At 42.0% G+C, this 14,277-nt stretch overlaps 1 protein-coding gene across 2 annotated transcripts in view; it reads left to right on the plus strand.

Annotated features, from left to right (window-relative positions):
- Positions 1 to 1,309: 1,309 nt before the first annotated feature.
- Positions 1,310 to 14,277, plus strand: part of SERTAD2 (SERTA domain containing 2) — a 93,309-nt gene continuing 80,341 nt past the window's right edge. The window contains exon 1 of one of the 2 annotated variants that reach the window (XM_074947163.1): positions 1,310 to 1,544. The gene's annotated coding sequence lies outside the window, so the exon portion shown is untranslated. The remainder of the gene's footprint in view (positions 1,545 to 14,277) is intronic. The other variant, XM_074947164.1, reaches the window with a different exon arrangement.

Here is a 14,277-nt window from a genome sequence, read left to right on the forward strand (position 1 = left end):
CGGGCACAACTCAAAGCCCTGCCCATGCTCAGGTCTCCCGCCTGCACCGAGGGGCGGCCCCGCCTCCGCTTTCCCCAGCTTCTGCTCCCCTCGGTGCAAGAGCCTGCCCCTTCCAGGTCCTGCCCCGCCTTCGGTGACAGCTCCCCCCCGCAGGCTCCCCCAGGGACAGTTCCCCCTCCTCCAAAACAGGCCTCCCCTAGGGACAGCTTCCTCCCCCTCCCCGCCCGCTGCAGGCTCCCCAAGGGACAGCTTCCTCCCCCCCCCCCGGCCCGCTGCAGGCTCCCCAAGGGACAGCTTCCTCCCCCCCCCCGGCCCGCTGCAGGCTCCCCCAGGGACAGCTCCCCCTCGGGACAGCTTCCTCCCCCTCCCCGGCCCGCTGCAAGCTCCCCCAGGGACAGCTCCCCCTTCTCCAAAACAGGCCTCCCCTAGGGACAGCTTCCTCCCCCTCCCCGCCCGCTGCAGGCTCCCCCAGGGGCAGCTTCCCTTCCCCCAAAACAGGGCTCCCCTAGGGACAGCTTCCCCCCCACCCCGCTGAAGGCTCCCCCAGGGCAAGGCTCCCCACCACCACCCAGCGCGTGCTGCAGGCTCCCCCAGGGACAGCTCCCCCCCCAAAACAGGGCTTCCCCTCCCCCAGGCTCCCGCAGGGCAGGACAGGGCTCCCCCCCGGCGTGCTGCAGGCTCCAGGCAGGGCTCCCCTCCCCCTGCGCCTGCAGCAGGCTTCGCAGCCCCCAGTGCAGCCCACGCCCCCACCTATCTGTCCCTCTCCCTCCTTGTCAGGCTCCCAGCCTCCCCCCGTCTTTGCGTGACCAATTTAGACGGGGGAGGAAAAGGGGGACGATGCCGCCTCCTCTGCCTCCCTCTTACCTCTGATTGGCCGGCTGTGCCATGCCCATCAAACTGAGGTCCACAGCAGATTGGCCAGGCTGCCAGACCGGGAGAGGCTCCGTCCCCAAAGGGCTCCCCTCCTCCCGCTCTCCCTTCGCAGCAGTGTCCTCAGAAGACTCATTGGGCGAAGGGCCCCCCACCAGCCTTGGGTGAGAGCTGCAAGGGCACTGGCTGGCAGCCCTGCTACTCAGCCTGGCTGGCCTGGCCATAGGCTCCCTGGAGCAGTGTGGGCGGGGCTCTTCCCCCTCCTGTGACTAACTAAAGTCTGTGAGTCACTGCACAACCCATCAATCCCATTAAATGCCGTGTGCGGGCAGGCGGTGCTGCTCCCGGCGCTGCCCCAGCCCCCGTGCATGGGCTGCCGCCGCTTCCCCCTCTGATACATGGCTGGCTGGCTGGACTTGCTACAGTGTCACATCCTCCCCGCCAGCTGCAGCACCAACTTCCCCCCCAGCTAGTCTCCTCCTGCCCGGGGCTGCTGCAAAGTGATGGGATAGAGCAAAGCCACTCCAGCACCTGGGCTCCTATTTATTACAATCTGTCTCCCTGTCCTGTTCCTCGGTGGTTGTTCTTCTTCCTCTCTTCACTTTCCCCTTTATTTTATTCCTCTCTTTCCCCCTTGTCTTGGAGCCTAGATTTGTTGAGTTCTTCTGGAAAGGGTGAGTACAAGACATGGCCTTTCTGACTTAACATTTTTGTGTGGTACCCTCTTTTAATGAGAAAAAAGTCTTATATGGGGTTTGGGTTGTATCTTGGCATGTGCTGTTTGCTTATTCAATAAATATCTAGAATTAAAAAGAAAATGGGGGTGGGCGAGAGGGTATGTGATCATTATCCTTTACTACTGCTACTTGCTGGATGGGTCACTTATCTGTTGCAAACTGTTTAAAAGTTGAATTGATTTCTTTAAAGTTAACTCTGACATGGATCAAAGATCATACTTTTTTCCTTCTCATCTTATTTTACTCCTTCTCCCTTACTCCCCTCTTGTCTGTCTAGATTTTGATTTTTTGTATTTTTATAAAGTACCTGTGATCAGTACAAATCCACATCAAATGGCGATAGATACATTCATTGTTTTGAAATAAAAATATTTCTTTTTGAGACTAGAAAAAATTCTATGGAATATATCTACTAACTTCTGAAAGTAATTCATATTGAAATGTATTTTGAGGGAGCAGTAGACCGCTTACTGTCCAAATCATACTGCAGCTCAACTCTTTGAAATTTTGTGCTGTGTGTATGTCCTTTTTATTAAAACGAAACCATTAAGTAGTTGTAAAGTGTTTGAACCCACAACAAACAAGGAAATTCATTTGTTCTAGCACTGCATCCTTGGCACACTCTGATCTGTCTAGATATTTCAACACAAATGGAATGTATGAGTCTTATAACTGAATCACAGGAAAATGAGTGTATCCAATTGGATTTTTAGTCTTCAGTTTGAATGTCCTTGTGGTGGACTAAACTCAGATTCAAAATATTAGTGTAAAATAGTTTGACCTGGAATTTGTTTGTATTGATCGTTTAATATATAATTAAAAAATGAGACTGGAGCATTAATTTGTCTTTTGTGTAACCATAATATCCAAAGGTGCTAAAATGAAAAACTAAGTCCCAACCCCAACAAGTACTTACAGCGTATCTTCAGAAGATACTTTCCAAGCCTCAGTACTTTACCTATATATACTATGTATAAAAGTATACAGTACTTTTATCCATATATAAAATATTTTAAATAGCAGACTAATAACTTACAACATTCAAATCAGGTAAATAAATTACTTTTGAATTGTGGTGTTTGGATGTTTACGCTCCTTTTATTACAACACTACAATTTTGTCTTTAACTCGTGGCTAAAAACAGTCACTAGAAATTTCTGCTAAACTTTGTTAAAATAAATAAACTGGTGCCAGACTAAGATCTTGTATACCAAGTTTCAACAGTCCTTTAAAATATATATATATATTTGTAAATGAGAAGAAATCAAGATAGCTATGATTTCTTTAGCCAGTGACTACTGAAATGAAACCCAGAGATTTCAGTGATTGTCCAGAGCAATCAAATTGGAGAGGTGAGAAATTCATATATTGTCACCATGACATTGGAAAAGGAAAAACCTTAGGATGATGGCTGAGATACTAAATTCAGAACGTGACCACTATTCATAAGTGGTAACTACTTTTTGTTAATTGATATGCACAATAAAAAAAAAAAAATATGAGCCAAAATCATTGCTTGTATAACATTGTCAGACCCTGTGTACTTACAGCAAGTATGAATGTGACCAATGTGTGTGAAGCTTTTTAAAATACCTGTTACAGTTGCTCTCATGGGGTCCTTTTAGATATGGTCTGTTGAGTCAATATTACATAGGTAAGGCCCTACCAAATTCAGGGCCCATTTTGATCAATTTCATGGTCATAGGATTTTAAAAATCGTAAATTTCATGGTTTCAGCTATTTAAAAGTGAAATTTCACTTTTAAGGTATTGTAATTGTAGGGGTCCTGATCCAAGAAGGAGTTGTGGGGTGGACACAAGGTTATTGTAGCGGGGGGTAGTGGTACTGCCACCCTTACTTCTGTGCTGCTGCTGGCGGCGGCACTGCCTTCAGAGCTGAGCAGCTGGAGAGCGGCGGCTGCTGGCCAAGAGCCCAGGTCTGAAGGCAGAGCCACCGAGCGCAGAAGTAAGGATGGCATGGTATGGTATTGCCACCCTGACTTCTGCACTGCTGCTGGTGGGGCACTGCCTTCAGAGCTGGGTGCCCAGCCAACAGCTGCCGCTCTCCAGTCGCCCAGCTCTGACGGCAGTGCAGAAATAAGGGTGGCAATACCGCAACCTCCCTAAAATAACCTTGTGACCCCCCCCCACTCCCTTTTGGGCCAGGACCCCCAATTTGAGAAATGCTGGTCTCCCCCATGAAATCTGTGTAATATAGGGTAAAAGCACCCAACAGACCAGATTTCATGGCAGGAGCCCAGATTTCACGGTCCACGATACGTTTTTCATGGCTGTGAATTTGGTGGGGCCCTATACATAGGCCTGTTTCACCTCTCTGAAACCAGTTTTATACTAGTGTACCTCCAATAATTTTAATGGAGTTACTCTTCATTTACATCTGTATGGGAAGAGATTAGACTCCAATATTTTCAAAAAGCCTCCAAATACTTACTTGACAAACTGTGATTCCAGCTCTCATCAGAGGCAGTTCTGCTACTGTTACTCACACTAAGTGGTATTTTACTACGTGAGTAGTCCCTTTAATCCTGGTGTGACTACTCACATGCTAAAGTACCAATCAGTGTGAGTAAGGGTGACAGGATCAGGCCCTTAATATTTAATTTTATTCTTCGAAATAAGAATATATTTATATTTCTTGGGGTCATGGCAAAATTTTCTGAGAACAAAGCGTGAAGTTATTCTATTAAATGATTACACCAGAAATAGCTGTTTGAGATTATCCCTATGCTACAAATGAAATAAGCAAGCAAGTAAGTATTCTGGGTGTTTCTCTTGATGCTGTGGAAGGTAGAATAAGATTGTTGTGAAATTCAGTGTTTTGTAATGAAATTCTGTGCTGGAGGGAAGTTTGAATACTGAAGGTCTTGCGGGAGGCAAGTTGGGAATGCAGTGTTAGAGATGCTTTTTTACAATATGACATGAAGAATTTTGTTGATTTCAATGGGAGCAGAAGCAGTTCAATAGTCTTTCTGAGAGCAGTTGATGTTGTAGGAAGCGTTCACAACGCTACTCGTCTGACTTACTTCTGTCTTAGCAGAAAGATCAGTGCTAAACAGACTGTTAAGAAGAAAACCTGTCTAGCGAAGTGGTGTTGTGTCCTGCCTTGATGCATTACATGTACTTTTTTATAAATCTCCTGAAACTTGTATTGGACACGATCAGGATGACAGACAATTATTTCATGTTTGTTTCATGTTTTCACTTCCTTTTATGACTGTATTCATTGCTACGCTTTTGTGTCACTGATTGCGATGTTGTTGTAATTAACATTAATTATGCAAACTAGATTGTTTTTAGAGGCTCTCCCACTCTGTATTGATACTGTCATCTTGTCTGTTTGTTAAACAAGAATGCATACATTTCAGGATGCTGGAGGAACTACAGCTATTAGTTACAAAATAGTATCTGCATGGGAAACAAAAGCAAATACCACTTTCAGCTCAAACATTACATGAAATTTTTATTTGGCAGCACTGCTTAGTCACACAACTTGATCTGAAATAATGAGGCATCGTGAACCAAGGATACAAAATAGGAAGTAAGTGTAGGGGCTCTGTGAAGAGAGCATGTAGACTTTAGAGTTTCACCATGTTCTTTCAAGATCGACAGGATTATTGAGTAAAAATCTGCAGTCCTTATTTGAATAAAATTTCCATTTAAGTATGTGAGAATTTTTTGCCTGCTTAAGAAAAACCGAATTTGGCAGCTAGTAACGTGCTAGCTTTGGCAAAACAAACTGATGGAACAGGCAACTTTATGCTTAATTCTTCTTCTTCTTCTTCTTCTTCTTTTTTTCTTTTTAATTTTTGCTTTGTTGTCTCTCAAAACCTCCACATCAGCTTGAAGGGTGATATTCGTTTTGCACCCTAACTTTTCTAAACAAAAGTGCTTGTAGAAGAAATGATTAGTCTAATAATCTTTTATATAGAGGAAGTACAGTAAAGATATTTGAATTAATTCCTTCAGATTAACTATAGTGAAATTAATAGAAATCTTTAAATCTGACTTTGAATTGCCCCTATAAAATACTTGAGAGCTGAAAGTGATTCATGTTAGAGTCTCAATAGAAATCATAATTGCAGGGATATTTGTGTTCTATTTTTATATTCATAATATATTACAGGAGAAATACCATGGTGGAGGGAGAATTTAAATTGGAATTATTTTACACTGTCAACATTCGAAGGTGTTGGTGTGTAAACATACTGTAAGACATTGGAAAACGATTCCCAGTTTTCCTCTGACTTTCCATACCAAATAAGCAATAATTTGTTTGCAGTTTGTATTAGATATTTGTCTTTTGTGCAAGACCATCAGTGTAGTAGTCCTCTGGAAAGCTAAAACCAGTACCCTGGGCTCCAACAAGTGGAGGTTATATAATTAAATGGGAAGACTCCATAGTATTAGAAAATTACCATTTAGCAATCTAGTGAGTCTGTTAAGCCATGGAGATGATTTTATGAAAATCAATAAAATGCCCATTTTTCTTCTAATTGTAGATCCATGTTAAAAGAAAAAAGATGCTATTTCTTGGTAGCATTTCACATTGGCTTGCGATATAGTTAAATTAGAAAGGCATTCTCTTCAGTTTAGACCATACATATAAAGATAATAAATGTTTTTTGCTTTTGTTTTTTTAAATCTTTATTTATTAGATTGCCTTCCAGAAATCACACTAAAATGCTGGCCTGTAAGTGATTTCAGTGTGTCTGTCAGCAGAATCAAGAATGAGGGTCACTTATTTTTCAGATGACATGCTGGCATGACACTGGTTCCTATTGCCTAAATGCTGTATATTCCTTCACTTCCAGCTCATGGTTCCATACTCATGCTTTGAAGTATGTATGAAGGTTCCAATATACCAGGATGTGATGTACCCAAAGTAAATTTGAAAGAGAAATTGTGACCTTAACTATTTTGGGGTGGAGAGAGTTGGTATTGCTCTCTGTAGAGTCTGTAATGTTGGTTAGCCTCTCCTTGCCTCAAAGGTCCACCTATTCTGGTATTAGCAAAACAAGTAACTAGACCATCAATCAAATTAAGTACCTGGGGAGAAAGAAGTGACAAATTGACAGCCTTCCTCTGTAGCATGTATGGAACGTTAAATATTGGTGATCTGTATGAAATATCATGGGACAGTAAATGGGAGCTGTTAACCCTTAATGTTGGGACTTTGTGTCTTGCAACTGAAATTAAAATTACTTTATTAAAATAAGATAACTTGTTTAAAATATCCTGAGTGTTATGACCCTTAACCAGATACTCCAAAACATTTATTCAAGCAAGATAAGGTACTTGACATCTTTTCTTGTGAGGAAACTTGCCTGCCTTAGTGATCTGTATTGTAATTCTTAACTGCTCTAGAATCCACGTATAACAAACTCCAAGTCAGCAGCTTTATGAAGAACCTACTTCATGACACGTGTGAGGAGTGCAAGTACTGAGTTTTGGTATGTTGGGGGCTTACAAAGCTTGTTCTTGTATGAACAGAAACTGTTCAAAATGCCAGATTCATGATGCATGCAACAGTAAAGGTCACCAACTTGGAAAATTAATAATATGGTTCATGTTGACATTTCAGAGGCAATGCAGATTGGAGTGAGCCACACCCCAGTCTGTTCTAGTGATTCCTATGGACCTGCATTTTTCACTGCACTGAAACACACAAAATCAGTGGTGGTCCCCTTTTCTCCACCCCAGCCAAAAATCCTTTCTATGATGAAACTGAAAAAATGTTTGTAATCTTTAACAAACAAACAATAAAATGCTGATCAATTATTAAACAGAGCCAGTGAGGGTCAGAGTGGGGCTTTTAGCGTTCATCTGCATTTTACAAGCTGTATTTTGTCTTCTGGTCAGGTTTTGTTCCCAAAGGACCATGGGAGTCAGAGTTAGCACATTTTACAAATAGGTTCCTGATTCTCCAAAATACTGCTTGTAGTTAAGGAAACTTATTATGACCCTGTGGCCTTCACTATTTTTCTTTGGCACAGCTGTGGGAATCAGTTCAAGGAAAGTTGTAAGAACACAGAAGTGAAAAACAGGGATAAAGAAATCCTAACTTGGGCTGGAACAAACTTCTTTAGATTCAATAATATAAAGCCAGAATCTCAAGAAATAATGATGATGTTACTTTTCATAAAGCCACATAAAATGTGGAGCTTCTAAGTGGAGAGGAAATTGTAATTACACCATTGTTTCTGTCTTGTAAACCATTCGGCCATTAACAGTGAGGTTAAAGAGCATTAATTCTGACATCAAATTTCTTGTGAACTTGGAATTTTTCTTGTCAAAATTAAAATGTTAATTTATTGCATTTTCCTATATATACTGTAAACTTTGGGGACAATAAAGCACTAACACTGTGGTAAGGAATATGCATTGTATTTTTCTTGAAATAAAATAGACGATATGCATATTTACCCCTGTGTTTACTCCTCCTTATATTTCTCTTCTTCTGTCTCATAACTCTTCCATTTCCTCTCAGTTTCCTCCCTTGTTTTCTCTTCTCTCACTCCTCTTGATCTCTTTTGTTTCTTTCCTCTTCCTTTCTCCTTTTACCTCTTAGTACCATTATTACTATTCTCAATTATTGAGTTACATTAACACTTAGGTGCCAAAGTCAGGATCGAGGTCACGTTTTGCTAGGCACTGTACAAAAACATAGTAGCAGTCCCTGCTCCAAACAGCCTACAGCTTGAACAGACAAGATAAACAAAGGGTGGGAGGGGAAACAGAGGCAAAGTGAGGTGTAATGACTTGCCCAAGGTGGCACAAAGCGGGTCAGGAGGTTAGCCAGGAATAGAAGATGGGTCCAGAGCCCCACTCTAGTACCCTGTCCAGTAGACCACCCACCTCCCATCTTTTCACCTCTTTCTGCTTTCTAATTTTTTGTGTGCCTCATCCATTTGCTCTTTTCCCTCTTAAATACACTGAGTGACTTTTTCAGAGTGCATTTTGAGACTGTTCTGTAGTCATAAACATTTTTCTTCTGATACCATTTACACTGGTGCAGCATCACTGATTTCAGTGGAATGTCTCCTGACTTATACAGGAGTATGTGAAATCACAGTAAGGCCCACTGGCTTCGCATACCAGAAGAATACATGTACGTTCAGGTTAGGCACCAAAATATATATTTTTAAAAATGAATGTAGACAGGAAAAAGGCAATATTTGGTGCATTTGTGTTGTAATTTACATGCTGCACAAATGCAACTCAGGAATGCTATAGAGGTAAAAGGTACATCTTCTCTTATTAAGTTCTTAAAGGACTACATCAGCTATTCTGCTGGGCCCAGTAGTCTGAAAATTTGAAAGGTGAGCAGTGCTTTTCACCATGATGAGTAACCTATTTGAAACTACTGTTTCTAAATAGACTTGATGTATCTAAGGCTACTGCTAGCCAGGGTCATCTTGCTATGACTACTCTGGCAGAGTAAAAGCAGGAAGCTGATGTATAGACAATTAGATCAGTACTGAAAGCATGTTGGAAATTGACTTGCAATGGCAGAAAAAACATAAAGTAGCAGTAGTCCCCTTTCCTCTCTCCCAAGCAACATTTTTTAAACTTTGAAACTGATAAAATTATAGGTTTCAGAGTAGCAGCCGTGTTAGTCTGTATTCGCAAAAAGAAAAGGAGTACTAGTGGCACCTTAGAGACTAACCAATTTATTTGAGCATAAGCTTTCGTGAGCTACATCCGATTAAGTGAGCTGTAGCTCACGAAAGCTTACGCTCAGATAAATTTGTTTGTCTCTAAGGTGCCACAAGTACTCCTTTTCTTTTTGATAAAATTATGTTTGCTTAAACTTTTAAATTTTAAAATTTTCCTCACTCTCAAATATTTTAGTTTGTTCCCAGGAAAAGGTGCTTCTTATCTTTCAAACTGTTAGATTGAGGGGCTTGACATAATGGCACATGTGGCATCCCTAATTTAGAAAATCCACTCTCCTAAATCACAGATTTTTTTTTTTCTCCAGTAGTTAATTAAAAATTAGATGAACTGCCCTCTTGCTCAGGGCAAATATTGGATTTCTTGGACTGTAACATACGGATTAAACTTCATTACTTCATACATTTTATTATTCTGTAGGGGCGGCATCATAGTTGTCCAAGAATAAGTGGTTACCCACACAAAACGACCCTGCTAGGGATGTAAGTACACAGTGCAGAAAATTCAAAAGTTACAGTTTCCAGAGCATTTGTTAGTTTGTCCTTTTTTGCATACATACTCGTTAATCGTCATGTGTGTATTGATGATTTATGGCCATCATGATCAACGTATCCCCTTTGTCCAGGGCATACACACGTGTTGGGTGATTCATTCACCTGCATGCACCCATATTCTCTCATCACCTGCAATTCAAGCTCTGACAGCTGCTCTTCTTTAAGTGCTTGTTGATTTCTCCTTCCCTCTCTTTTTCTGGGTGCAGGACTCTCCTTGGCTTTGCCTGAGAGTCCTGGCCTCAGAGGGTCCTGCTTTTGCCTGAGAGTGCTTGCTTCCTGCTCTTACTATCTGCCCCAGTTATGAATGTAGTATAAATCCTTACTGCTCTTACTCAGGCAAACGGGTCCCTTCAGGTACTGGGAAGTCTGTAGCAAGTCCTGTGTTCCAGTTCACATGGATAGTAAGAACTCTAACCAGTAGCTCTGATGCTTTTCTCCTCTGATAGTCTTCCCCCCATGCACCAATTGGACTCATGTTCTGAAGTGGAGGAGCTGGGAAGATCTTCTACTGCTTTCCCAGGCTCATGGGAGGAGAAGGGATGGGACAGAGAAAGCTCCCAAGGGATTGGGCAGCGTACGTTCTCTCTGGCCCTGCAGTGACATCCCGCTGCCTCCAAGGGAGAGGAATGAAGGTTTCCCTGCTGCTCCCCTTTCCTTGACTTGTGTGAGAGGACAGTGACATTTCCTCTTTCCAGAGGAAAAGGGGAGTGAGATAGTAGCACCCCTTATGAAAAATCAGCATCGGGTAAGTGCTGGAGAGTCGAGGGGTATTCATCTAGCCCAGATCCCCCCCAGACTGTGTATCTGCATTACATACATGAGTTATTTATTTTAAATGAAGAGGCTAGATTCGTGTGTGTGTGTGTGGTTTCCATGTGTGTTTTTTAATGGTTATGCTGGATTTTTGCCATGCCACAAAACTGATTAGAAATTATTATAATGAAAAGGGGGCAATGGTTCATTTCAGAGATAGGTAACATGGCGGGGAGAAGGCAAATCTGAACACTTCCCCAGTTGCTGGATGAGCAAAGGGTGCAGGTTCCCCACCATCATCTCCAGGAGCTACTACTGTGCTCATTTTTTGGGTCAAATATGGGACCAGTATTTCGTTATCTTAATATATATATCCTTATGTGTGTTGCTATTATTTATGTGCAATAGTGCCCACTGTGTGCCAGGCACTTGGTGACAGTTCCTGCTCCAAGAAGCTCCCAGTCTAAAGCCAAAGGTCAGGGGAAGGAGAATAACAATAAGCAATTTACATAGAAATCAATAAGATTTACTATGGGCAGCATGCCAGAGCTGGGGCTTTTAAGAGAGATGTAAATGTGGGCAGGGTTAGGTGCCTTGCAGGTGACCTCAGGGAGGTCAAACCATGCGTAGGGGGCTGCATGAAAGGAGGTGTGTGGCACAGATGACTTTGTGAAAATCTGACAAAATTGGTGAACGACGTTGGGAATGGGTGGGAGGAGGCAATGTTTGACAGGAAGGTTAAGAAGGGAGGGACAGAGCTTTGAGAGTGTTCACCAGAAACTTAAATTTGAGTTTGATATAATCAGATGGGAAGCCAATGGAAGGATTCAAAAAGGGGAGTTGAGTTACAATGTATATACAAGCTGCAGTGTGGTTGGATTTATTATGTTAGCAGCTATTGTACGCTTGAATTTTCTGGCTCTTTTTCATTTAAACTCTCGACTATATAATGTTGAGTTTGTGTAGGGATTTTTTTATTTTATTTCTTTTGCATCTAATTTCCTAAGCGTTCTAACAGGAGTAAAAAAACATTAACTGAGTGCATGCCATGTTGAGTTCCCATTACCTTTGGGTTGAGAACAACCATGAGAACCTTCAGTGCAAAGAGTAACTTCTCTGAAAGTTGTAAGTACCTGAAACCAGGGACTTGGATTGTAAGGACACTGGGGCTGGGGCTGTCTCATTTGTTTATGTTTCAAGTAGTGCTCGGAGGCCTCTGGGTGCTAGGGTAGTACAAATAATCAATAATCAAATCTAAAACAAACAAAAGGAAGTATTTTTTCACATAACGCACAGTCAACCTGTGGAACTCCTTGCCAGAGGATGTTGTGAAGGTCAAGACTATAACAGGGTTCAAAAAAGAACTAGATAAGTTCATGGAGGATAAGTCCATCAATGGTTATTAGCCAGGATGGGCAGGGATGGTGTCTCTAGCCTCTGTTTGCCAGAAGCTGGGAATGGACGATGGGGGATGGATCACTTAACGATTACCTGTTCTATTCATTCCCTTTGGGGCATCTGGCACTGGCCGCTGTTGGAAGACAGAATACTGGGCCAAATGGACCTTTGGTCTGACCCAGTATGGCCATTCTTATATATGTTCTAATAATAATTTTAGAATAAAAACTCTTCAGCCGTAATTCTATTCCATGTGTGTGAGAGAGAGAAAGAGAGAGAGGGGAGAGATTCTCTCTCTCTCTCATTCTTCTCCATCTGGAAGGATGAAATGCAGAGCTTTTTCTAAGAAGGTATCTAACATACTTCCTCAAATTAGCCAGTAAGTGGCATTACAAAAAGGTTACAGCAAGTGGCTGGCAATTTTCCCATCCTTCTTGTCACTGGAAACATAATGCTTGTGCAATGTGCTCATTCACGAGACATCTGCATGCAGAGTCGGTCCTGGGAACACACAAACAGTGTGGTTGCGTGTGGCACACTTTGATCTGTGATGCCTCATTGGCCAAAGAACGTGGCCTGGGAGCAACGGTAATAAACCATTTTTCTTTATTTGACAGTACGATGGAAGAGGTGAGAACTCTGGGAGCTGAATTTGCAGGGGAGCAGTGGAAACATCCTGGGATGGGTGGGGAGATGAGAAGTAGGGTAGGTCATTGGCAGTGCCATTGTGTGGTGGAGGACTTCAGATAATTTCTAATGCTCAGCATTCTGCGCATAATAAAGTAAGACCATAATAGCACTGCATGCCCTGAGCACAGCAAGGTGGAGTGATTAATTAAAGGTGATTTTGATCATTGACTTAAATCACTTGATTTTTTTTTTTTTAATAATCGATTTAAATCGGGTTGAGGCTTCATGAAAACTAATTTGAAAATTTACGCTATTACAATGTTGGATTACAATTTAATTGTAAACTTTAAATGGTTTTAAGTGCCACTACTCATTGGGCATCGTATTTCAATTTTACAAAATTGCTGTAAGCAAAAATCAAAATGATTGAAAAGGGAGGCGTTATCCTGTGAACACATAAGCAGGTACATAAGCTTCACTCACATGAATGCTCCCATTGATTTCAAAGGGCTAAAAATGGGGTTTTTATTAAGCTGGTTTCTCCTCGTGGCATAAAATCTGTGACTTCAAAAAAAAATTGCTTCGGTGTAAACCATGAAAAGTTGTTTAGATTGTCAATATGTTAAAGTTATGTGAAACTTTTTTATGCACATGGGTCAAAATGTTCAAAAACAACCTACAGTTAGGCTTCTTAGCTCAGTCTTAGGCAACTAAGTGACTATGGAGCACAAGACCCGTTGACATCAGACTGCAGGCTCTGATGGAGGAGTCCAGCCTGGTTGAAACATCTCAGCTTGTTTAACCTGTGGAAGCTCAATATATCATAAGGGGGGGTTAGTTACAAATAATGCTTGCTTATCAATCCTGTGCTTGCATTTGTGGTGTTCTCACAGTTGGGATGTTAATGAGGCCCTGGAATTGTCCTTTTCAGCACAGAGAAGTATGAAAGTTCTTAGGAGGAAAAAAATTTTCATGTAGGATCTGAAATTCTACTGACCAGTTGCTGTCGTATCTGAATGCTACTCAGACAGGAATGGGCCCTTGCTGCCTCTGGCTGACCTCAGCATGCCCCTATGCCGCAGGCTGTGAGGGGGTAGTGTAGTGCTGTCTATCCTGGATCCCTGCGCCTAGAGGATTCTGCTACGCAAGAGGAATCCTCACCTGGCCGCTTAAGTCAGCGCTGAGTATGTTTGCTCTGCTTCAGCTATTTGATGGGGCTGAGGATCTGGTCCAGTTAACTTAAACTTGCAAGCGCCCTGTCAGATAGAGAGAGAGTTTTATCCCTGTTTTATCGATGAGGCAACTGAGGCACAGAGATTCCTCCCCTCCTGCTGGAAATCTGTGTCAGAAGAAGTAATAGAAGCAAGACCTTCTGATGATCAGTCCTCTGCTTTAATCACAAGATATTTCTTAAGCCATTTACTAAAAAGCAGCTTAGATTGTTACTCTGTTAGTGGCTCCGCCTCCCCATGCAGACTTGTATAGACAGTGCATGATCACATAATAAGTGGAGATATTTTGTTTGTGTTTCTCTTTACATAACACTCTAAAGTGTGTAATAGAGAGAGGTTTTGTTCACGTGTTTTAGTGCTTATGCACGATGGTTATATTTTTGGTTTTCTCCTATTCTTATTGGTTATT

Source organism: Natator depressus, chromosome 3 (assembly GCF_965152275.1).
Source record: "Natator depressus isolate rNatDep1 chromosome 3, rNatDep2.hap1, whole genome shotgun sequence".
Lineage (NCBI taxonomy): Eukaryota > Metazoa > Chordata > Testudines > Cheloniidae > Natator > Natator depressus.